This window comes from Ornithorhynchus anatinus, chromosome 5 (genome assembly GCF_004115215.2).
Source record: "Ornithorhynchus anatinus isolate Pmale09 chromosome 5, mOrnAna1.pri.v4, whole genome shotgun sequence".
Taxonomy (NCBI): Eukaryota; Metazoa; Chordata; class Mammalia; order Monotremata; family Ornithorhynchidae; genus Ornithorhynchus; species Ornithorhynchus anatinus.
The window spans coordinates 41,285,787-41,310,312 of record NC_041732.1 but is presented as its reverse complement, the minus strand read 5'-3'; the positions used below and the strand labels follow the sequence as shown (position 1 = coordinate 41,310,312).

The 24,526-nt window shown below is 43.4% G+C and overlaps 1 protein-coding gene across 5 annotated transcripts in view; it reads right to left on the bottom strand.

The window, feature by feature from the left end:
- Positions 1-24,526, bottom strand: part of CSGALNACT1 (chondroitin sulfate N-acetylgalactosaminyltransferase 1) — a 258,159-nt gene that overhangs the window by 102,850 nt on the left and 130,783 nt on the right. Inside the window, exon 1 of one of the 5 annotated variants that reach the window (XM_039912018.1) lies at positions 20,609-20,673. The exons of 3 other annotated variants lie outside the window; for them this stretch is intronic. The gene's annotated coding sequence lies outside the window, so the exon portion shown is untranslated. Of the gene's footprint in view, positions 1-3,128; positions 3,183-20,608; positions 20,674-24,526 lie in introns of those variants that run through there. One more of the 5 variants, XM_001507857.5, reaches the window with a different exon arrangement.

The window sequence follows — 24,526 nt, the reverse complement described above, 5'->3', positions numbered from 1 at the left end:
CAACACATATGTATATATCTGTAATTTATTTATGTATATTAATGTCTGTCTCCCCATCTAGACTGTGAGCTCATTCTGGGCAGCGAATGTGTTTGCTGTTGTATTGTACTTTTCCAAGCATTTAGTACAGTGCTTTGCGAACAGTAAGCACTCAATAAATACGATTGAATGAATGAAAAGTTAAGTGACTTGACCAAGATAATAATAACGGTATTTCTTAAGCGCTTACTATGTGCCAAGTACTGTACTAAGCACTAGGGTGGATACAAGCAAATTGGGTTGGACACAGCCCCTGTCCCACGTGGGGCTCACAGCCTCAAGATCACACAGCAAGTAAGTGGTAGAGCTGGGATTAGAATTCAGGTCATCTGACTCCCAGGCCCGTGCTCTTTCCACTACGCCATGCTGCTTCACTTTGCAGTACCAGTAATTTTTATGCCACAAGAGAGATATATAGACACTTTTTAGAGCACCCAACTACCTTCCCCCATCAAAGCTGAGAAGCCAATGTTGAGAGAGAGAGAGAACTACTGGGGCACAGTAAATCCTTAATTTTGTTGATATTGATACCCTAAGATCATTTTTGAAAAATACTTCCTCCATCTCTATGGGTAACAAATGAGAAGCTGACAGAGGAAAAGGGCAGATGATTAAGCACCTTCCCCAGACTCCTCTCTACTCATTCCCTACAACATGATCCCTGGTTGAGGATTCCACAGATAATCAAGAATTTTGATTCTTGACAGTGAAGTTACTGCCCACATTTTCTCCATCCCGACTTGCATTTCAACCATTTGAACATCATTTTCTCCCTCTTTTTATATGTCTTGAAGGTGGGGTGTCTATCCACAATCACTTTGGGTGCAATGGGAGAGAGGATGCTGCTGAGAAGCAGCATGGTGTAGAGGATACAGCATGGGAGTGGGAGTCAGAAGGCTATGGGTTCTAATCCCAGCTCTCCACTTGTCTGCTGTGTGACCTTGGACACTTCTCTGTGCTTCAGTACCTCATCTGTAAAATGGGTATTGAGACTGTGAGCCCCACGTGGGACAAGGGACTGTGACCAATCTGCTTTGCTTATATCCACCCCAGCACTTAGAAGAGTGCCTGGCACATAGTAATCACTTAATAAATACCATAAAAAAAACTCACCCTCACATCTGCCCCTTTCCTGGTTCATCCTCCAAACACCTTCACCCAAAGGACAGCATATATGAGTAACACACACCTAAACTGAAAATATGAATACTGAAGCAACCAGAAGGGATTTGCTTGTTTTTCTATGGTTTGGGGGCTCAGCTTGTCTTTGATCTTAGATGGAAACCAATTGAAAAACTGTGAACTGAAAAACACAATTGGGAAAATCATAGTTAAATTCTGCATTCACTTTTACTTTATGCCATCTGTTAAGGGCTTACTATATGTCAAACACTTTTCCAAGAACTAGGGTAGGTATTTACTTAGGTCAAATACATCCCTGTCCCATGTGGGGTTCACAGTCTAAATAGGAGGGAGAAGAGGTAACAGGCACAAAAAATTTAAGCAACTTGCCCAAAATAAAGGTGTCCCAAATTAGCACCAAAATCCATCTGATGGGAATTCCATTTCAACGGCACTTTGCTGAAAAGTTATTTAGTCAACAGCATCAGTGAGACAACCCCAGGCAATCAGGGGAATGGTAAACTTTAATTTAGAGGTGTTTTAATATGTAAAATAGTCCCCAGTCCACAACAGTCTTTTTGTTTGTTTCATTATAAAGTGAGAAGCAGTCTAGTGGGAAGAATGCAGGACTGGGAGTTAGGAGATCTGGGTTCTAATCCTAGCTCTACCACTTGTCTGCTGTGGAACCTTGGGCAAGTCCCTTAACTTAGGAGCCTGTATGCTCGTCCGTAAAGTGCCTTCACACAGTCCCTTGGACTGTGAGCCTTATGTGGGACAGACCTTCAATCTGATGTGATTGTATTTACCCCAGCACTTAGCCCAAAGCTTGGCACATAGCACTCAACTACCAAAAAACCACTACTATCATTATTTTTGTATTATTAGAGTGGGGAGGGATAGAAAAAGAATAGAAGATTGCAAAATCAATCGATTAACAGTATGCATTGAGAATCAATGTGCAGAATACTGTAGTAAGCACTTCACTAGGAAACTGGTATATGATTCCAGCCACTTCATATTTGAATTTTCACTCAAGCGCCAAAGCAAGAGGAAAGGAAGCACAAGAAAAAAAAAATAACACATTCTTTCACTGAAGCCTATTCATTAAACCCAGAGAAAAGGCATTTATATTCCCCACAAGGAAAACACTGTCAAACCGACACAAGTTAATAACAAGAAGGGAGGAGCACTCATTCCAGATGCAAACGAAAGTGCCAGAGGTTACAGCCACTGTGACTAAGAAACATTAAATATTTTAACAACCAGCTCACCATTGCAATTCACCATGACTGTCATGTTAATTCCCAGTTTCCTGAGTCTTCTCTCAGTCCCTCATAAACTGGCTGCTGCCTACCCTCTACACATCACCAATTTCTGAATGACAGCCTGTGAAATCCTCAAGAATTTAGATGCAGCAATGATGACTAATTGGGTGGAGGTGTTTTGTTGTCTTAGAAATTAAAAGGGTAAATTAATGCTCTAACCCCCTCCCCTCCTACTCCCTGGTATTCTATTTGAAGATCTAAACCTAGAAATGTATTGAACCCTTAGGTTTTTTTCATTTGGGTCCATGGAAATCTAAAGTGATTCTGAAATGCTTAAAAGAGATTTTTTTTGTGAGTACTTTCAGTACTCTTTGCTCATCTTTTGGAACCAAACATTTTAAATGTAAGAATCCCTTCTCCCTTTCACACTTACTTTCTCAGCGATTCCAATTCTGATAGGAAGAAGGCCCATAATATGTTCCAGAAAGGTTATACAGTACATAAGGTTTCTGAAATATAGCATGTGGCTCTCCAAATACCCATGCTATAGTCAGAATACCAGGATCATAAAACACACTCCAACCGTGCAATACATAGGCTTCAATTACTGGTACAATTACATATGAAAAATGTAACAAATTACTCTACATCCATATCTAAAAGTACATTATTAAGACATTTGCATTAGGGATAAACGTTTACCCGGTGGGCAGGTTTCAGCTTTCCAATCTTTAGCTCCAGAGATCTTTATCAGCAGGAAAATCTCAAAGGAATGGACTGGTCTCAGCAGTCCTTCCAAGAAACCCTTGTCAGTATTTGTGCTTTTCAAAGTACTTCCCCCAAGAGAGACAAGGACAAGGCTACCTTCCCTTGAGCTATCACTTAAGACCAGAGCTATTTTTTCAAACTGTTCTGAATAACAATGAAAGCAAGCCTAAAACAAGTAACATTTAAGGGGAAATATTTCATCATTTTCTAGTGGGGACAATGAGAGTACTGACTTCCAATCCAAAATAATTGGCCTGGCAGTTTCAAAGAGGTGAAAAGATGCTTATTTTCCTTTCATCAGTATGCATTATATCCTTGCATTGCTATTTTAATGGCCTTTCTATTAAACAGCCATGACTGTAGCTCTATCTAGAGAGCTTTGCCTGCTACCTAGTTCATGACAGGAGGTGAGTTCTATGGCTACAAGGGCATTATGGAAACATGGCACATTTAGTAGGACCCCTGAAAAATAAAGCTATTTCCTGCCTCAAACTGCCTAATAACAAAAGACAAAATGATATGTATCTTTAAAGGCTAAGGGGTTTTCTCCCAGTTCAATTCAACCAGGCAGCATTTAACACCTCTCATCTTCAAAGATCTTGTGGGTTAAAGGACACACCGGAACAGAGAACAGAGCAGTAGGTGGGGGGGAAGGAGGAGGAGGAAGGGAGAAGGGGGGAGAGAGAGAGATTGGAGGGGGAGAATGGGGTGGTCTACCTGCATCTCCAAGCACATAAGAAACATCATGGCCTAGTGAATAGAGCAAGAGCCTGAGAGTCAGAAGGGCCTGGATGATAATCCTGACTCTGGCACTTGTTTGCTGTGTGACCTTGGGCAAGTCCTTTAACTGTTGGAGTTCCTCAAGGGTCAGTTCTTGGCCCTCTTCTGTTCTCCATTTACACTCACTCCCTCAGTAAACTCATCTGCTCTCACGGCCTTGACTACCATCTCTACGCAGATGACACGCAGATCTACATCTCCGCCCCTGTCCTCTCCCCCTCCCTTCAGGCTCGCACCTCCTCCTGCCTCCGGGACGTCTCCACCTGGATGTCGGCCCGCCACCTAAAACTCAACATGAGCAAGACTGAGCTCCTCATCTTCCCTCCCAAGCCCGGTCCGCTCCCAGACTTCTCCATCACCGTGGATGGCACGACCATCCTTCCCGTCCCGCAGGCCCGCAATCTCGGTGTCATCCTTGACTCGTCCCTCTTGTTCACCCCACACATCCTATCCGTTACCAAGACCTGCCGGTTTCACCTCTACAATATCGCCAAGATCCGCCCTTTCCTCTCCACCCAAACGGCTACCTTACTGTTACGGGCTCTCGTTATATCCCGGCTAGACTACTGTGTCGGCCTTCTCTCTGACCTCCCTTCCTCCTCTCTCGCCCCGCTCCAGTCTATTCTTCACTCCGCTGCCCGGCTCATCTTCCCGCAGAAACGATCTGGGCATGTCACTCCCCTTCTTAAACAACTCCAGTGGTTGCCTATCAACCTCCGCTCCAAACAAAAACTCCTCACTCTAGGCTTGGAGGCTCTCCATCACCTTGCCCCTTCCTACCTCTCCTCCCTTCTCTCTTTCTACTGCCCACCCCGCATGCTCCGCTCCTCTGCCACCCACCTCCTCACCGTCCCTCGGTCTCGCCTATCCCGCCGTCGACCCCTGGGTCACGTCCTCCCGCGGTCCTGGAACGCCCTCCCTCCTCACCTCCGCCAAACTGATTCTCTTTCCCTCTTCAAAACCTTACTTAAAAATCACCTCCTCCTAGAGGCGTTCCCAGACTGAGCTCCTCTTCCCCCTCTACTCCCTCTGCCATCCCCCCTTTACCTCTCCGCAGCTAAAGCCTCATTTTCCCCTTTTCCCTCTGCTCCTCCACCTCTCCCTTCCCATCCCCACAGCACTGTACTCGTCCGCTCAACTGTATATATTTTCGTTACCCTATTTATTTTGTTAATGAATTGTACATCGCCTTGATTCTATTTAGTTGCCATTGTTTTTACGAGATGTTCTTCCCCTTGACGCTGTTTAGTGCCATTGTTCTTGTCTGTCCGTCTCCCCCGATTAGACTGTAAGCCCGTCAAATGGCAGGGACTGTCTCTATCTGTTGCCGACTTGTTCATCCCAAGCGCTTAGTACAGTGCTCTGCACATAGTAAGCGCTCAATAAATACTATTGAATGAACTTCACTTCTCTGTGCCTGCTACCTCATCTGCAAAATGGGGGTTAAGACTGTGAGTCCAAAGTGGGATAGGGACCGTGTACAACTTGATTAGCTTGTATCTACCTCAGCACTTTATGCAGTGCCTGACAACATAGTACGGGCTTAACAAATACAATAAAAAAAAAGAAACTCCTTTTTCTAGTCAAGGGAGGGACAGTTTTGGTGAGACAAAATGCTTTGGTGTCTACTATCCATCCACTCACCACTGGTCTTCCTCTACTACCGTAGGCAGGTGCTGAGGACTAAAACAGAACAAAAGGAAAAGTCCATCCATTCCATTTCACAATCCCTAAATTTTTAATTTTCCCTATTTTTCCTTTCCTGCTTATCCCTTTTAGGAACCTCCTATCTGAGCCCCATGCTGATTTCATTCTCTTCTCCCAGTTCTGGACACCTTAGCCCACTCAAGCATTCTTTACTGTGTTTCTCTGTAGAAAACAAACTCAACCAATACACGTACACAGCTTCATGGGCTACACAAATGCAAAATCTCGTGGCTCAGTGGAAAGAGCATGGGCTTTGGAGTCAGAGGTCATGGGTTCGAATCCTGGCTCTGCCACTTGTCAGCTGTGTGACTGTGGGCAAGTCACTTAACTTCTCTGGGCCTCAGTTACCTCATCTGTAAAATGGGGATCAAGACTGTGAGCCCCACGTGGGACAATTCCCCTGTGTCTACCCCAGCGCTTAGAACAGTGTTCTGCACATAGTAAGCGCTTAACAAATACCAACATTATTATTATTATTAAAATCTCTACTCCTTCAGGAAGAATGTGAGGAATAACTACGCCACTTGTCTGAGAAGCCCACCTGCTGTCTGATGGTCCTATTGGAAATTCTGGGGACCTTACCCAATTATTTACCTTACCCTGCTTTTCACAGTGCCCACTTTGAATAAGGTGGCACGCTACCCAATATTCATTCAACTGCATTTGTTGAGTGCTTACTATGTGTAGAGAGCACTGTATTAAGCTCTTGGAAAATACAATTTGGCAACAGAGAGAGACAATCCCTACCCAATATGCACCCTGGAGGTGTTCCAGGAATAAGTTAATAAAACCCCAGTGGATAAAAATTTTAAAGATAATAATTTAATAAGCCAAATCCTCATTCATCCTTATTAGAACTGCAGAAATGAAAGCTTCATTCTATTCTGAAAGCTTCCAGACATTAGTGTTCCGGATACCTACCCAAGGAGTGGTGGACAAACACTAGGTGAGAATTATGCAGTGGCTTCTTCATTCATTCAATAGTATTTATTGAGCGCTTACTATGTGCAGAGCACTGTACTAAGCGCTTGGGATGAACAAGTCGGCAACAGATAGAGACAGTCCCTGCCGTTTGACGGGCTTACAGTCTAATCGGGGGAGACGGACAGACAAGAACAATGGCACTAAACAGCGTCAAGGGGAAGAACATCTCGTAAAAACAATGGCAACTAAATAGAATCAAGGCGATGTACAATTCATTAACAAAATAAATAGGGTAACGAAAATATATACAGTTGAGCGGACGAGTACAGTGCTGTGGGGATGGGAAGGGAGAGGTGGAGGAGCAGAGGGAAAAGGGGAAAATGAGGCTTTAGCTGCGGAGAGGTAAAGGGGGGATGGCAGAGGGAGTAGAGGGGGAAGAGGAGCTCAGTCTGGGAACGCCTCTAGGAGGAGGTGATTTTTAAGTAAGGTTTTGAAGAGGGAAAGAGAATCAGTTTGGCGGAGGTGAGGAGGGAGGGCGTTCCAGGACCGCGGGAGGACGTGACCCAGGGGTCGACGGCGGGATAGGCGAGACCGAGGGACGGTGAGGAGGTGGGTGGCAGAGGAGCGGAGCGTGCGGGGTGGGCAGTAGAAAGAGAGAAGGGAGGAGAGGTAGGAAGGGGCAAGGTGATGGAGAGCCTCCAAGCCTAGAGTGAGGAGTTTTTGTTTGGAGCGGAGGTTGATAGGCAACCACTGGAGTTGTTTAAGAAGGGGAGTGACATGCCCAGATCGTTTCTGCGGGAAGATGAGCCGGGCAGCGGAGTGAAGAATAGACTGGAGTGGGGCGAGAGAGGAGGAAGGGAGGTCAGAGAGAAGGCCGACACAGTAGTCTAGCCGGGATATAACGAGAGCCCGTAACAGTAAGGTAGCCGTTTGGGTGGAGAGGAAAGGGCGGATCTTGGCGATATTGTAGAGGTGAAACCGGCAGGTCTTGGTAACGGATAGGATGTGTGGGGTGAACGAGAGGGACGAGTCAAGGATGACACCGAGATTGCGGGCCTGAGAGACGGGAAGGATGGTCGTGCCATCCACGGTGATAGAGAAGTCTGGGAGCGGACCGGGTTTGGGAGGGAAGATGAGGAGCTCAGTCTTGCTCATGTTGAGTTTTAGGTGGCGGGACGACATCCAGGTGGAGATGTCCCGGAGGCAGGAGGAGATGCGAGCCTGAAGGGAGGGGGAGAGGACAGGGGCGGAGATGTAGATCTGCGTGTCATCTGCGTAGAGATGGTAGTCAAAGCCGTGAGAGCGGATGAGTTCACATCCTCTGCACTCTTGCATCCTTGCCTCTGCACAACATAGACCTTACCTCTCGAAGAAGCCAATCCTAGGACTAATGAGATTCCTTCTCCTTCAGCCTGAAAGTGCTCCCAAGAACAGAGGGAGAATCCAGCCCACACTTTCTACAGCACTCTCTGACATGGTCATTCCCCGCCCCCCACCCTTATGTGACATTTCCTAGGGGAGACCCAGATTCCTGGGATTACAGTGAAACTTCTTGGAATTTCTGGAACTGGATCATCTCAACAAAAATCCCTGGAGGGCTTCTGGATTGCAGCTGTCTTTGCTGAGTCACGACTTGGGCAAACCAGAAGCCTGGAACTGACCCAAGCAAGAGAAGCAACGTGGCTTCCAGGACTGGGGCTCTAATCTCATCTCTACCACTTGTCTGCTGCAGGACCTTGGGCAAGTCACTTCACTTCTCTGTGCCTCAGTTACCTCATTTGTAAAATGAGGATTAAGAATGCGAGCTCCATGTGGGACATAGGCTGTGTCCAACTTGATTATCTTCAGCACTTAGTACAGTGCCTGGCACAGAATAAGTGCTTAAAATACCATTCAGAAAAAAAAAAGCATAGGAGAGAATGTTCAAAGACTCAGGATGTGTTAGCGGGAACACTAGCTGCTGTGACAAACATGGTCTGGGATGGTAACTTTCCATCTTGGCTATTGAAGATTCAAAAACAGTCAGCGTGTAACTCAATCAATCAGTGTTACTGAGAGTTTTCTGTGTGCAGAGAACTGTACTAAGGGCTTGGTAAAGCACAGTACAAGAGTTGGCAAATGTGATTCCCAGCCTCAAGGAGCTCACAGTCTGAAATTCTTCTATCTGTCCACAGCCTCTTCACCTGCCTTCTCTCTCCCCTCAGATGTATATCTGTCCTATTCCCCCCCAAGAATCCTCTGACCTTTTGACCCTCCAACAATTTTCTAAAGAAATCATGCCCCATTTAGTCTCCATACCAAGACTACCTTCACTTAGCATACAGATTGACACCCTTGACAACTCCCTCTCTGCTGAATTCAACTCACTTGCTCCCCTATCCCCTTGCCAATCTCCTACCACTAATCACAGCCCTGGATCATCTCCACAGTACACTTCCTTCACTCATGTGCATGAGCTGTGGAGCACTAGTGGAGGAAATCCAAATATCAGGCCAATCTCATCCATCTCAATCCACCCTCTCTTCCACTTGGCAACATTATTTTTCCAATCCTTATTGATTCCCATGCCCATTATCCTCACTAGTTGTTTAAGGTGTTTAACTCCATCCTCTGCTCCCCCACTGTGTTACCCCTAATGACTTGGCCACCTTTTTTATTGATTAAATTGAAACCATCAGGCATGATATCCATAAAATTTCCCCATCTTCGACTCTCCCATCTTTCTCAGAGTGTCTCAAGAGATCTCCTGCTTCCTCTCAAAATCTAGCTCCTCCACCTCCACCTACAACCCCATTCCTTCGCACCTTACCAAAATATCTTCCCCCTCCCTTCTTCCCTCTAAGACTGTCATCTTTAACTGTTTACTCTCCAATGGCTTCTTCCCCACTGCTTTCAAACATGATCATGCATTCCTCTATCTTAAAAAAAATCCTCCCTTGCCCCATCTTCCTCCTACCATTCCTCTCCAATTTTCTTGAGTGAGTTGTTAATACCTACTGCCTCCACTTCCTCCCCTCCAGTTCTTTTCTTGATCACCTCCAAACTACCTTTCGCTTCTTTTACTCCACAGAAACTGCCCTCTCAGGGATCACCAATGATTTCCCTCTTGCTAAATCCAATGCCTCCACCTCATCCTAAATCTCCTTGACCTCTCAGCTACCTTCAATATTTTGGTCTATCTTCTTCTCCTGGAAAAATTATATAAGCTTGGCCTCAGTGACTGTCCTCTTCTAGTTCTCCTCCTATCATTCTGGCTGCTCATTCTCAGTCTCTTTTACAGGAGGCCCCTCTGTCTCCTACACCCTAACAGTAGGAGAAGTGTGGTCTATTGGAAACAGCAGGGGCCTGGGATTTTAGGATTTGAGTTCTAATCCCTACTCTGTCACATGCTATGTGACCTAGGGCAAGTCACAACTTCTCTGTGCCTCATTTACCTCATTTGAAAAATGAGGATTAAATCCTACTCCCTGCCTACTTAAACTGTGGGCCCCATGTGTCTGTGTCCAAACTGATTAATTTGTATCTACCCCAGCTCCTAGAACAGTGCTTGGCACATAGTAAGCTCTTAAGAAATACTATTCAAGCACACATAAACGCACACACACACACACACACACACACACATACACACGTAATAAGTGCTTCAATCAGTGTAACAGTAGTTGGATGGAGAGGAAAGGGTATATTTTAGCAATGCTGTTAAGGTAGATGCAACAGGACTTGTGACAGATTGAATATGTGCACTGAATGAGAGAAATGAGTTGAAGATAATTTCAAGATTATAGGCTTGTGAGAAAGGTAGGATGGTGGTGCTATCTATAGTGATAGGAAATCCATGGGGAGGACAAAGTTTTGTGAGAAGATGAGGTGTTCTGTTTTGGATGTGTTACGGTTGAGGAGTTGGTGGGACATCCAAGAACAGGTGTCCTGAAGGCAGGAGGAAATGCAAGACTGCTGAGAAGGAGAGAGATCAGGGTTGGAGATAAAGGTTTGGGAATCATTTGTTCATTCATCCAATTGTATTTATTGAGCACTTACTGAGTGAAGAGCACTGTACTAAGTACTTGGGAGAGTACAATATAACAATAAACAATCACATTCCCTGGGCATAATGAGCTTACAGTTTAGAAGGGGAGACAAATACAAATAAAATAAAATTACAGATTTGCACATAAGTGCAGGGGGACTGGGAGGGGGAAAGAGTGAAGTGAACAAGTCAGGGACACCCGCAGGACTGAACGAGACTCTACCCATGTCCACCTACCCTAGGCTGTTGAAACCATGGGAGCGAATAAGTTCTCCAAAGGAGTCGGTATAGATGGAGAATAGAAGGGAGAATCTAGAACTGAGCCTTGATGAATTCCTACAGTTAGAGGGTGGGAGGCAGAGGAGGATCCTGTGAAAAAGACTGAGAAATAGTGGTCAGAGAGATATGAGAATCAAGAAAGGATAGTGTTGGTGAAGCCGGCTTTAGATAAGGTTTCCAGGGGAAAGGGGTGTTCCACAGTGTCAAATGAACTCTTCTAAGTAAGGATCAGAGTGTTTGAGTCTCAAGACCACACCATGGTTGAAGTTTTCTGCTTCCTTGGTCTAGTGGCCTGCTTTAAACTCTAATTCCCCATCTCCCTGACTTTGTTACCCTCTCTGATTCTTATCTTTGGGGGAAGAGAAGGTGAAGGATACCAGCAAGTGGGAGATATTCATTCGAAGGTGAAAAATCTGCTCTTTTTCCCATCCTCTTTCAGTGTAAGAGGAGTGCCTCAGGAATGGTGGAGGGGGAAGGGGAAATGAGGTCAAGCCCCTACCTCCACTCGCATTTCTGGTGTGGGTCCCAAATCCATCTGGTTGAACCACCTGGCTTACCCAGCAAGTGCTTTTGTTTTATTGCTGAGGCAGGAATGGTCAAACCTTCACCAAGAGTTCTGGTTCCATAATAAAGCAGTGACCAACAAACATTCTGTCAGAATGACTTAAATCAGACACAAACCTTTTCCAAATATTCCCTGAAAATGGAATATACTAGAAGAATAATTGTGTAAAGCGAGAAGTGGGCCAATTTACTGCTAAATATATATTTTTACTTACTATAAGAAAGAACACTATGGAATTATGACTTTCAATTTTTTTTTCAGGAAGGATCCTTAAATATACATTTAAAAGTGGAAAAAACAATATTTTTATTGTAAATAAAGTGCCCCCTTTCTGTCTTGTAAGTGATACAGCGGGCAACTTTGAAATAAAAGGAAAACAGGGTCAAAGAACCACTGATATATGCCTTGGCCACATAATTCCTCATAGTACCGAGTGTGGAATGAGGAGAAAAACTGCTACTTTTAAGTAGAATCAAGATTGGAGGAGTGTAAATGCTGCAGGAATCAGTTCCATGACTTTACCACACTGGAACTGTGGTTAGACTCCTTGTGAAATGTTTCAAAAGCTTGACAGAGCCTAGTTGAAAAGAAGTGTTAAATGCCAAATGAGTAGTAGCCTGGGCAACACCCCACGCTGCTAGCCGAAAATTAATCATTAAAACAATCAGCAGCAACAAACCCTTTTCACAACAAGTGGAACTTATGACTGAGGAGAGCCGGGGGAGGCAATTCAGATTCAAACTCAGAAATGTTTCAGGGGTTTCAAAGGGCCTAGCCCATCAGAGCAACTTTTATTGCACATTAAAGGATGTGTCAGATGCAGTATGTTTGTATAAAGGTACACACCCAATTACCCCAGTGCCAAGTCAATTTAACTGCCTAATCTATCAACTCCAAATCATGATTCATTTCAAATGACAAAAAAATCCTATTTTAGAGCAGTTTCTCAAAGAAAAAACAAATCCATCCCAATTTTTAAAAATGACTTTTCCAGTATTAGCATTAAAAAAACCCCTCCACTAATATTAAATTTTTAATATACTGAAATACACCCATTTAATCATGAAAAGTGTCATCCTATAAACCATTGGACTGGATTATTTACAGCTCTAGATATAAAATAATATTTATGCATTTTCATATGAGTCAGACCTCTCTATTTTCTATTCTGGGCTGTTCAGTTAAGAAGGATATGGAAAACTTAGAAGAAATCCCCCAAAAAACCATAAACACGATTACAGAGGTGGAAAGTTGGAACTTGGAAGCTAGATTGAAGGAAATGACATACTTCAAACTAAAGAAGAGAAGGCTGGCAGGTAATTTCACATGATCGTGTTCAACGTGGGTCTCATCTATGAACTTTTTGTGGATGATCACGTACTGGTGTCTGACACACTTCAAGGCATACAATTGCTCACCGAATGCTCTGCAAGAGTTACTAAATGCTCTGGGTTGACAATCAATCTGAAAGAAATCAAAACCAAGCTTAAGCCAAAGCCCCAAATCATAGATAGCTCCTGCTCTAACAGTATTCATCTAGTGAATAGTGAAGGACAGCTGAAAGTCATTTAAAAATTCTGCTACTTGGGAAACAAGCTTTCCCAAAATGTTCTTATTGATAACATCTTATTATCCATTATGGGTCATGGCCAGTGCAGTCAGCTTTGGAAAGAAAGGGAAGTCAGCCCAAAGACAGAAATTGAAGTCAGTCCGAAGACAAAGATGGATGTCTGACATGCTGATGTCATCTCAACACTGTCACACTGCTAAAAGGCAGGAACATCGTACCCATGGCTCATACAACTACTCAAACAGTGCCATCTGAATCTCTGAGATGGATACTTGGTATAAAATGGCAAGCTAGCATCCTGAAAACAGGGATCCTATAATGTGGAGAGATCACAGATAATGAGCCAGTGATGATCAGAGCTCAGATTCAATGGTGTGGTTATCTAATATGAAAGCATGATGAAAACGATTCCCAAGACCATATTTTAAGGAGACCTCAGAACTGGAGTACGCTCCAGAGGTTGCCAGAGGAAAAGGTACAAGGATGTACTGGGGGGATGCTCTATTGATACCTGGTGCAAAGATCCTCCTGGCATCAAATCCTCCTGGCATCAGGAAGCAGTGTTGCCTAGTGGAGAGAACACATGCCTGGGAGTCAGAAGAAACTGGATTCTAATCCTGACTTCACCACTTATCTGCTGTGTGACCTTAGGCAAATCATTTAACTTCTCTGTGCCTCAGTTACCTCATCTGCAAAATGGGAGTTAATAATAATAATAATGTTGGTATTTGTTAAGCACTTACTATGTGCAGAGCACTGTTCTAAGCGCTGGGGTATACAGAGTAATCAGGTTGTCCCACTTAAGGCTCACAGTCTTAATCCCCATTTTACAGATGAGGTAACTGAGGCACAGAGAAGTTAAGTGACTTGCCCAAGGCCACAGAACTGACAAGTGGCAGAGCCGGGATTCGAACCCATGACCTCTGACTCCCCAGTTAAGACTATGAGCCCAATATAGGACAGACACTGTGTCCAACCTGATTAGCTTTTATCTACCCCACCTCTTAGTACAGTGCCTGGAACATAGTAAGGGCTTAAATACCATAAAGGCCATAAAGAAAATTAAAAAAAAATAGTCTGCCATTCAGCTATTCCCATCCCTTGAGGGTGAACGTATTGCAGCTACTAAGGAGACACGGACTAGGTGGAAATATTTTCATATGTTGCAGAATTAGTGCTGGATTCACATGGACAATATGAATATCAATTGATGGTATTTACTGAGTATTTACAATGAGCGGTGCCTTGTAGTAAGTGCTTGGGAAAGTACAACTGAGTTGGTAGATGGAATGCCTACTGATATGGAGTTTATAGTCTACAGTCAGGCTTGTGTTTCATAATTTAGCCTCTACATGCAACTATAGTTAGGGTCTTCACACTGACAAGAAACTTATAGTTTGAAGCAGCTTTGATACTCCTCCCTTTCCTTTAATGTCCTGTATAGCCCATTTCATGACACTGATGCATACTGTACCTGCTCTTAAGTTTTCACTTAATAATACATAATAATATTAATATAGAGAAGAAGAATAAATTGTGGCATTTGTTAACCACTTCTTTTAGAGTATTTGTTAAGCACTTACTATGTTCCAGGCACTGTGCTAAGATCTAGGATAGCTACAAAATCAATAGGTTAGACACAATCCATGCCCCACGAGGGGTTCACAGCTTTAATGCCCATATTACAGATGAGGTAACCGAGGCACAGAGAAGTTAAGTGACTTGCCCAAAGTCACACAGCAGAGATGTGGCAGAGCTGGGATTAGAACCCAGGTTCTCCGACTCCCAGGCCCGTGCTTCTTCCATGCGGCCATGCTGCTCCTCTTACTATGTTCCAAGCACTATACCAAGCACTGAAGGAAATACAAGATACTCAGGTCCCACATGGGACTCACAGTTTAAGTAGGAAGGAAAATAGGTATTGAATTCTCATTTTGCAAAGGAGGGAACTGAGGCAGGGAAGCTAAGTGATTTGCCTAAGGTTGCATAGTAGGCAAGTGTGAGAGCCAAGATTAGAACCCACGTCTTCTGAATCCCAGGCCTGTGCTCTTCCATTAGGCCCTGCTCTTCAGGCTAGCTGCTTCATCTGTTGGGTCAGTGGGTAGTTGAGTAGAGATGCTCACAGTTGATCTGGGGCCACCTTTAAGTCCAGCTAACAGGGAAAAATTATGCAACTGGTTTAACCAATCATAATCATAGAGCACTTACGGTGTGCGCAGCACTCCACTAAGCATTCAGGAGAAGAGAGATTACAACAGAGTCAGTAGACACATTCCCTGCCCAAAAGGAGCTTACAGTCTAGAGGGGAGAATAAAGGGTACAAATCCAAGTGCAAGGGCAATGCAGAAGGGAAGGAGAAGGGAAAATGAAGGTTTATTTGGGGAAGACCTCTTGGAGAGATATGATTTTAATAAGGCTTTGAAGGTGGGGAGAGAGATGATCTAGCAGATATGTAGGGGGATAGAAGTCCAGGTCGGAAGCAAAACGTGGGCAAGGGGTGAGTGGTGAGATAGATGAGATCAAGGTACACTAAATAGGTTGGTGTTAGAGGAGTAAACTGAGTGTGCTGGATTGTGGTAGAAAATCACTAGGAAGGGACAAGCTGATAAAATACTTTAAAATCAATGGTAAGGAGTTACTTTGTGATGTGCAGGTAGATGAACAACCACAGGAGGTTCTCAAGGAGGGAGGAGATGAGGGCTTCATTATTTTTAGTACAATGATCCAGTGAGTAGAATGAAGTAAAGACTTGGAGAGGGAAGAGACAGGAAGCAGGGAGGTGAACAAGGAGTTGATGCAAAGTCAAAGTGGACAGGATAAGTGCTTGGTTCAGTGTGGTAGCAGTTTGGATAGAGATGAAAGGGCAGATTTTAGCAATGTTGTGAAGGTAAAATCAACAGGATTTGTTGGCAGACTATATGGACTGAATGAGATGAGTTGAGGATAAGGCCAAGGTTATGGGCTTGTAAGACAGGGAGAGTGGTGCTGTCTACAGTGATGGGAAAATCAGGGGAGGACAGGGGTTGAGTGGAAAGATAAGGAATTCTGTTTTGGATATGGTAAATTTAGGCATCAGTGGGACATCCAAGTAGAGCTGCCCTGAAGGCAAGAGGAAATACAAAACTGCAGAGAAGTAGAGAAATCAGGCTTGGAGATGAAGATTTGGGAATCATCCACTTAGAGATGGTAACTGAAGCCATGGGAGAAAATCGTTTCTCCAAGGGAGTGAGACCTGAGGGACTCCTACAGTTGGGGAGTGAAAGGCAGAGGAAGAACCTGTGAATGAGACAGAATTCATTCAATCGTATTTATTGAGCACTTACTATGTGCAGAGCACTGTACTAAGCGCTTGGAATGTACAATTCGGCAATAGATAGAGACATTCCCTGCCCAGTGACGGGCTCACCGTCTAAACATGAGCAGCCATAGAGATAGGAGAACTAGGACAGGATTTGGTGAGTGAAGTCAAGGTTGGATACCATTACCAGGAGAAGGGGGTGGCCTACAGTGCCGAAGCCATGAGAGGTCTAGGAGAATTAGGATGGAGTAGAGACTGTTGGATTTGGCAAGAAGGAGATCACTGGTTTACAAGTTACCTTATTTTTACAAACTGATGGTTCTACTGGATTTGACTGAATGATAATGATAATTCCATTGCAATCAGAGGGAAAAAATACCTTCAAGAGAACTTGATTTGATTTCAACTCTAACAAAACCAAAAGGGAGTTTATATGTAATTCCTCAGTGAAACATATTTTCTTAATAGTCTTATCTCTTCCCTTCAAATTCTTATTCGATCTTACGGCAAACACAGTGGGTCACTTGAATATTAGATGATGGTGAAGAGATCAACACAATGGCTGCCATTTCTTAGTGATGTTTTCAAAAGAGAAGAGGTTAAATCACAAAGAGGTTGAAATATTCCAAATCAAACTGAATAAACACAACTCAGTGGTGATTCCGATTCGGGATATTAATCCCCAGTGTGAGCTACATGATATTAGCCTATGTCAATTCTTAAAAGTATTTCAAAATAATAGTTCATTTGTGAGTAAAACCACAAAAATAAGTCCCCTTTACAATGACCCAGGACTCAGCAACCAGTCTAAATATCAGGTAAACAGCTGACAACTACCATGCTCCTAGAGGCATAGGGCTGACAATTTTTCTCTTTTTCTTGTCTCTTTCTTGTTTTGTAGAATGGGAATTAGAAGGGGAAAAGGGAAAGTGCATGTTGGAGACAACAGATGCCCTGGGAACCTGAATGCTTAAGGTAAGAACTGGAGAGTGACAGAGCATCCAATGATGATCAGGGGAAAGGCACCTGTCAGAGTAAAATGGAAGGCACGGAAGAGAAAGAGGTATATTGAGGGGGAGGGGGAGGACAGAAAAGTAAAAAGGGAAGATAAGACCAAAGATCCTGTCTTTACCAGGTTCTTGTCTTGGTTCCAAGTTCAATTCAGAGAAGCTATAAACCCTTATTCTCTTCTTCTATTTCCTCTACTTCTCTCACCCCACCATCCTTTCCTCTTTCTCCCTGGCACAGAGTGCCACCTGCAGGGTGACTGTACCTTGTGCTTCTCTGTTTTATAGGGTACAAAAGTCAATAGGTGCCTAATAAATACCATCTCTCCTACTACAAGGCCAGGTTCCTTTCATTCTTCCAACCTCTAAACCATCTTCCCAACCAGAACACCCAAAGTGACTATGAATTGAATTCTCATGACCCTCCTCCTCCAAAATCAGATGTTAAGGGGTAAGAAGAACAGCAGGGAAACATACTAAGAAATGAGAGTGAGCAGCAGTGCTCTACAGTGTATTCAAGAAGAGAACTGGTAAATAACCTGACAACATTAAGGCATTGCAGCCTGTCTAGAACTGAACCACATTCCTGGGAGGAGGCCCAGAGGCTCCCAGAATCAGAGAATAGCAGAGCTGGAAGGGGGTCTTCAAAAGCCATAATAATTAAGAATGATGACTGTGGATTTGTTAAGTGCCTACTATTTGCCAAGCACTATACTGAGCACCAGGATAGATACAAGATGTAAGGTCTCATGTGGGGCTCAAAATCTCAGTAGGAGGGAGAACAGATATTGAATCCCCATTTTTGCAGATGAGGGAACTAAGGCACAGAGAAACTAAATGACTTGCCCAAGGTCACACAGCTGACAAATGGTGGAGCCAGGATAAGCACTCAGGTTCTCTGACTCCCAGGTCCATGCTTTTTCCATCAGGCCATGCTACTTTTCTATTTGGTCATATGGTCCATCCCAGTGGCTCCAGAACATAAATGACTCAGATATCCTGGATAGGTAAGAAAATCTATGAGCAATAGCCCTCAGTTTAGATTCAAGGTTTTCCAGTTAAAGCCAACTGCTCTGAGCAATGGCCCTTCTTAGTTTAGATTCAGGGTTTTCCATCTAAAGCCAATTGTTGTGTTTTCTGTTTCACCAAAGATGACAACTCTAAAATACATCTGCCTTCTTGGCATGGTCAGCTGGATTGACATAATGCAGAAAAATTAGATACACAATTTTAGACACCAACAGATTGACATAAAAAATGCCTAATTATCTTTAGAAGAAGTCCTGAAACCAGAAAGAGACACGAATCTAAGGGCGAGGGAAAGGACAAAGACAAATGGAATTATTTCTCCTCTCCTTTGATTTTCTTTAAGCCTCTAAAAAGATGGATGAAATAAAAGACGTTCCCTTCCTTCTAACATATACGATCATGCCCAGGATCATTCTAGGAAAATTCATCTGTGTTGGAATAGGGTCAGACGTGGGTTCCATGAAAACTGCTTGCAGTTCAGCTCACCCTACTACTCAGACACTTAACAGCATTCATTAGCAATCCACTACTCGACTAAATAGTTGATTGTTCTTCCCAATCTTCAGGAAGAACAAGACGATATAGAAGAGATGGGTTCGGCTTCAGGAATGAATCTTTTAATGATTACAAAAGTGACTCAGATTCCTTTCTCATAGTTCCCTCATTTTCCTTAGCTCAAATTTCCTACAACAACGAATGAAACTATGTTCTAAATCTGAAGTCCAGGCCAATATTCACCCTTCATTGGAAGTGAAAGGGATGGAAAGAAATGCCAAGAAGAACACTTACATTTCCCAGGTCTCTAACTTTCCAATTACCAGTTTTCCTCTTTGACCTGAGATGCTCTCTACTCTGGAGGAGAATTTGAAGGGGTTTGAAGGCTGTTGTCTAATATATTTAAGCACCATTGCCTTACTGTCTCATTAAAAGTGAAACAAGCTTAAATACTTGCTTGACTGGAAACAGAGCAATGCAAATTACAGCGTGTCTCCACAGAGAAGGCATCACCTAATATAACAATAAATAATGCAGCTGATACTCAGAAATGCATTTCTACTTACATTTGCACAAAATACGAAGCTGGTAATTAGGTTTTTGGCCTAAACTCCCTATTTTAAAGAGAAATTGAAATGACCATTTCAAATGCAGCCTCTTTGGAAGGTTATTATCAGTGACCTCGGATGCTTTTTTCCATGATGGCCCTGTCTTATCTTAAAATTATATGTGAACCTTGGGTGAATGACTTCTCAAGTGTGTAGCTTTAGACCATTTGCATGATTAGTTTAGTGCACATTTATGATGGCTGGGGTCGGTGAGTGCATCCAGTTAGCTAAGTCCCAATTTAGACTAAGGGAAGGAAGACTGCCTTATCTGACAGAGTCCCGAGTTTGTTACCCTTCACAATTAAATGCAGAAACCTGGACTGCCTGGAGTAGTAATAAATGCTTCTTGGTTCCCTTGTAGCTCAGAACAAGTGTGCTACATTTGAGGCACCTGTTCTTCAGGCCCAGTCAGATGGAGGGTGTTAAACCACTATAAGCTTTGACACACCCCAGGACTTCTATTTCTACACTTTATATCCTATAAAATTCCTCCCACTCTGCTATGCATGTTGGAGGATACAGAGTCCCAGAAATTAAAATTCTAAACTGCAGTCCTAGAAGGCTTCATGCCATTCATTTTTAACTTTCTACTTTATTATTCCTCCATTTTATTTGGCCTATACCCTATGGTTTTGACATTGATTTAAAAAGTTTCAGGAACAAATCCTTTCAAAACAAATTCTTTAACTGTCTTAGAAAGAACTACGAACATATACACTTATAATGCACACAATGACCTTTAACTGGATGTTTAACATTTTACATCTGATTTCATAATGCACTATGATAAACTTTTGTTGGCCAAATAACCAATCAGTGGTACTTATTGAGCGCTTATTATGTGCAGAGCACTGTACTAAGCATTTGGGGGAGTACAATGCAACAGAAATAGCAGACATGTTCCTTGCCTACAACAAGCTTAAAGTCCAGAGAGAAATAATATTTAGGGTTTTTTTTGTTTGTTTTTAGTGAAGCCTTAAAGTAGTAAAATTGGCCACATAGGAGAATTCTTGTTGAGTGCCTGTCAAAAAATTAATTACAATTAATGTATAAATTCTGAGCTTTCATTTTCCCTAAAATTAAGCAACCGGAAAGAAATGCAGAAATTTAAGGGTAAACCCTCACCTCCTTTCTGCCACTGGAGCTCCACTTTAAACACAGTTATCTGAGGCTTTTGTTTAATTGTATTATCCTTCCTTCCCTAGACAAAAAAATTTAAGGAGGCAGTGAGTGTACAATAAATGGATTTCTTTAGTTTATAAAAAATGGAGTTGCTGATTTTCAGCCCCAAATAATGGATCTGTTGTCGAAGGCTACCCCTAACCTCCTGGCACCAATTCCCAGCATCCACTGAGAGTGCTGACCACTAAATATTCCTCTAGATAAATTAAAGAAATGCCACAAAAGTCAGCAATATTTTGAATGCTCTATATGCATGTTTTAAGGCGTTAGGCTTAATCAGCTCTCTCCCCTCCTATCTAACCTCACTAATATCTGATTACAATCCAATCTGCACACTTTGCTCTTCTAATGCCAACCAACTCTCTATACTTCAGTTTTGCTTATAAATAAATAAAAAAAAAATGTTGGTATTTGTTAAGCGCTTACTATGTGCCGAGCACTGTTCTAAGCGCTGGAGTAGACACAGGGGAATCAGGTTGTCCCACGTGGGGATCACAGTCTTAATCCCCATTTTACAGATGAGGTAACTGAGGCACCGAGAAGTTAAGTGACTTGCCCAAAGTCACACAGCTGACAAGTGGCTGAGCAGGGATTCGAACCCATGACCTCTGACTCCAAAGCCCATGCTCTTTCCACTGAGCCATGCTGCTTATCCCGCACCCACCCCTTTGTCCACCTCATCCCTCTGGCTTGGAGCTCCCTCTCCCTTCAAATCCAATAGTTCATCATTCTTCTCACCTTCAAAACCTCCTAAAATCACATCATCTCCGAGAAACGTTCCGTAAGTCCTCATTTCTGCAACACCCTCTCCCTTCTGCTTCACCTATGCAGTTGGCTGTGCACCCCTTAAGCACTTTGATACATTCCCCACATACATTCATTCATTCATTCAACTGTATTTACTGAGTGCTTACTGTGTGCAGAGCACTGGATTAGCACTTGGGAAACTACAATACAATAATAAACGGTGACATTCCCTGCTCACCACGAGTTACAGTCTAGAGGCGGGGAGACAAATGTCACTACAAATAAATACAATTTCAGATATGTACATAAGTGCTGTGGGGCTGTGAAGGGGGAAAAGCAAAGGGAACAAGTCAGGGCAACACAGAAGGGAGTGAGAGATGAGGAAAAATGGGGCTTATTCTGGGAAGGCCTACTTAGGCAAATATTCTTATACTCTATTATCCCCTACCCTTAATCTATTTAATGGTTCATCTTCCCCTGTAGACTAAGGGATCCTCGTGGGCAGGGATCATGTCTTCCAGCTTTGTTGTTCTCTAATTTCCTAGGTGCTTGGTGCAGTATTCTGTGCACTGTGGGCACTGAATAAATACCACTGTTTAATTTTCCCCTCTAGACTGTAAACTCTCTGTGGGCAGGGACTGTGTTTACAAACTCTCATACTATACTCTTCCAAGCACTTAGTACCAGTGTTCTGCAGAGTGTAAGCACTCAATAAATATGAATAATTAACCCTCATCCTGCCTCTGGCATGCTACTCCCTCCTTCTTCATATCTGTCAGTCCATCACTCTCCCCACCTTCAAAGCCTTGGTAAAATCACACCTCCTCCAAGATGCCTTCCCTTACTAGGCCCTAATTTCCCCTATACCCTCTCCCTTCTGCATCTCCTATGCATCTGGATCTGTACCCTATTGAGTGTGGTTACCAACACAGTCTTCCAAGTCTCACTACTAAAAGTATATTACCCTCCAAAGAGTAAGGGACAAAGAATGCAGAAATTTAAAACATTAGCCCAGGTTAGGTTGCTTCCTGAGAGACTATGGCTTCTGCTTGTATAATTGAGTGCAGATAATGGTCTCACCTTGCTGAGTTCAAGTGCACTGCCTCTGTGATTGAATAATGTGGGAAAGAGTTTTCCAAATTACCTGCCCTCGCTACCACTCACCACCAACCCCTTGCTTATGTCCTACCTTTGGCCTGAAACTGCCTCCCCTTTCATAGCTAACAGAAGATCACTTTCCCAACAGGCCCGCAATCTCAGTGTCATTCTTGACTCGTCTCTCTCGTTCACCCCACACATCCTATCCGTTACCAAGACCTGCCGGTTTCACCTTTACAATATCACCAAGATCCGCCCTTTCCTCTCCACCCAAACCGCTACCTTACTGCTACGGGCTCTCGTTATATCCCGGCTAGACTACTGTGTCAGCCTTCTCTCTGATCTCCCTTCCTCCTCTCTCGCCCCGCTCCAGTCTATTCTTCACTCCGCTGCCCGGCTCATCTTCCTGCAGAAACGATCTGGGCATGTCACTCCCCTTCTTAAACAACTCCAGTGGTTGCCTATCGACCTCCGTTCCAAACAAAAACTCCTCACTCTAGGCTTCAAGGCTCTCCATCACCTTGCCCCTTCCTACCTCTCCTCCCTTCTCTCTTTCTACCGCCCACCCCGCACGCTCCGCTCCTCTGCCGCCCACCTCCTCACCGTCCCTCGGTCTCGCCTATCCCACCGTCGACCCCTGGGCCACGTCCTCCCGCGGTCCTGGAACGCCCTCCCTCCTCACCTCCGCCAAACTGATTCTCTTCCCCTCTTTAAAACCCTACTTAAAACTCACCTCCTCCAAGAGGCCTTCCCAGACTGAGCTCCTCTTCTCCCTCTACTCCCTCTACCACCCCCCCTTCACCTCTCCGCAGCTTAACCCTCTTTTCCCCCCATTTCCCTCTGCTCCTCCCCCTCTCCCTTCCCATCCCCTCAGCACTGTACTCGTCTGCTCAACTGTATATATTTTCATTACCCTATTTATTTTGTTAATGAAATGTACATCGCTTTGATTCTATTTAGTTGCCATTATTTTTACAAGATGTTCTTCCCCTTGACTCTATTTATTGCCATTGTTCTCGTCTGTCTGTCTCCCCCGATTAGACCGTAAGCCCGTCAAAATGGCAGGGACTGTCTCTATCTGTTGCCGACTTGTTCATTCCAAGCACTTAGTACAGTGCTCTGCACATAGTAAGTGCTCAATAAATACTATTGAATGAATGAATGAATTTTCAAAGCCTTATTAAAAATCACATCTCCTACAAGAGGCCTTCTCTGATTCAGCCCTCATTTCCTCTACTTCCTCACCTTTGTGCATCACCCTTCCCCTTAGATTTGCACCCTTTATTCATCCCACTCAGACTCTCAGCACTTATGTAATTTATTTAATTTACATTAATGCCTGTTTCTCCCTCTAGATTGTAAGGTCCTTGTGGGCAGGAAATGCATCTACTAACTCTGTTTTACTCTCCCAAGTTAGTACAGTGACCTGTATACAATAAATGCTCAATAAATTCAATTGATCAATAAGTTCTCAAATTCAATTGAGATTGACTGAGATTCAATTGAGGTTGACTGAAACACTATCAATCTATCAGTGGTATTTACTAAGTGCTTACTGTATGCAGGGCACTGTACTAGTCCTTGGGAAGATACAGTACAATAGAGTTGGTTTACATGATCCCACCCCACAAGGAGTTTACAGTCTACAGTCAGAATACCCTAAAAAGGAAGACTTGAAGAGGAAGGAGGAGACTTATGCTGTAGAGTCAAAGGAGTAGGGCTTCCCAAATTTGAACCTTAAATGTCTACTCATTCAAGTTTGAGTAAGATTCAGATTCTCAAGCATTTCATTCCAAAATACTTTTGAACACTATCTTCCGAATTCAGGGCACATCATCTAGATAACTTCAAATAACTAACTATTGAGGGATTCCCTCATTAGCCGTCTTTATTGGTTCCATGAAAGTGAAATGTGGTAAGTACTCCTATAGAGCTTTTCTATAGGAAAAAATACAAAGTGCACTGATGTTTTCCCAAGACCCAAAAAAAAGACAAACAGAAATATTCATTCATTCA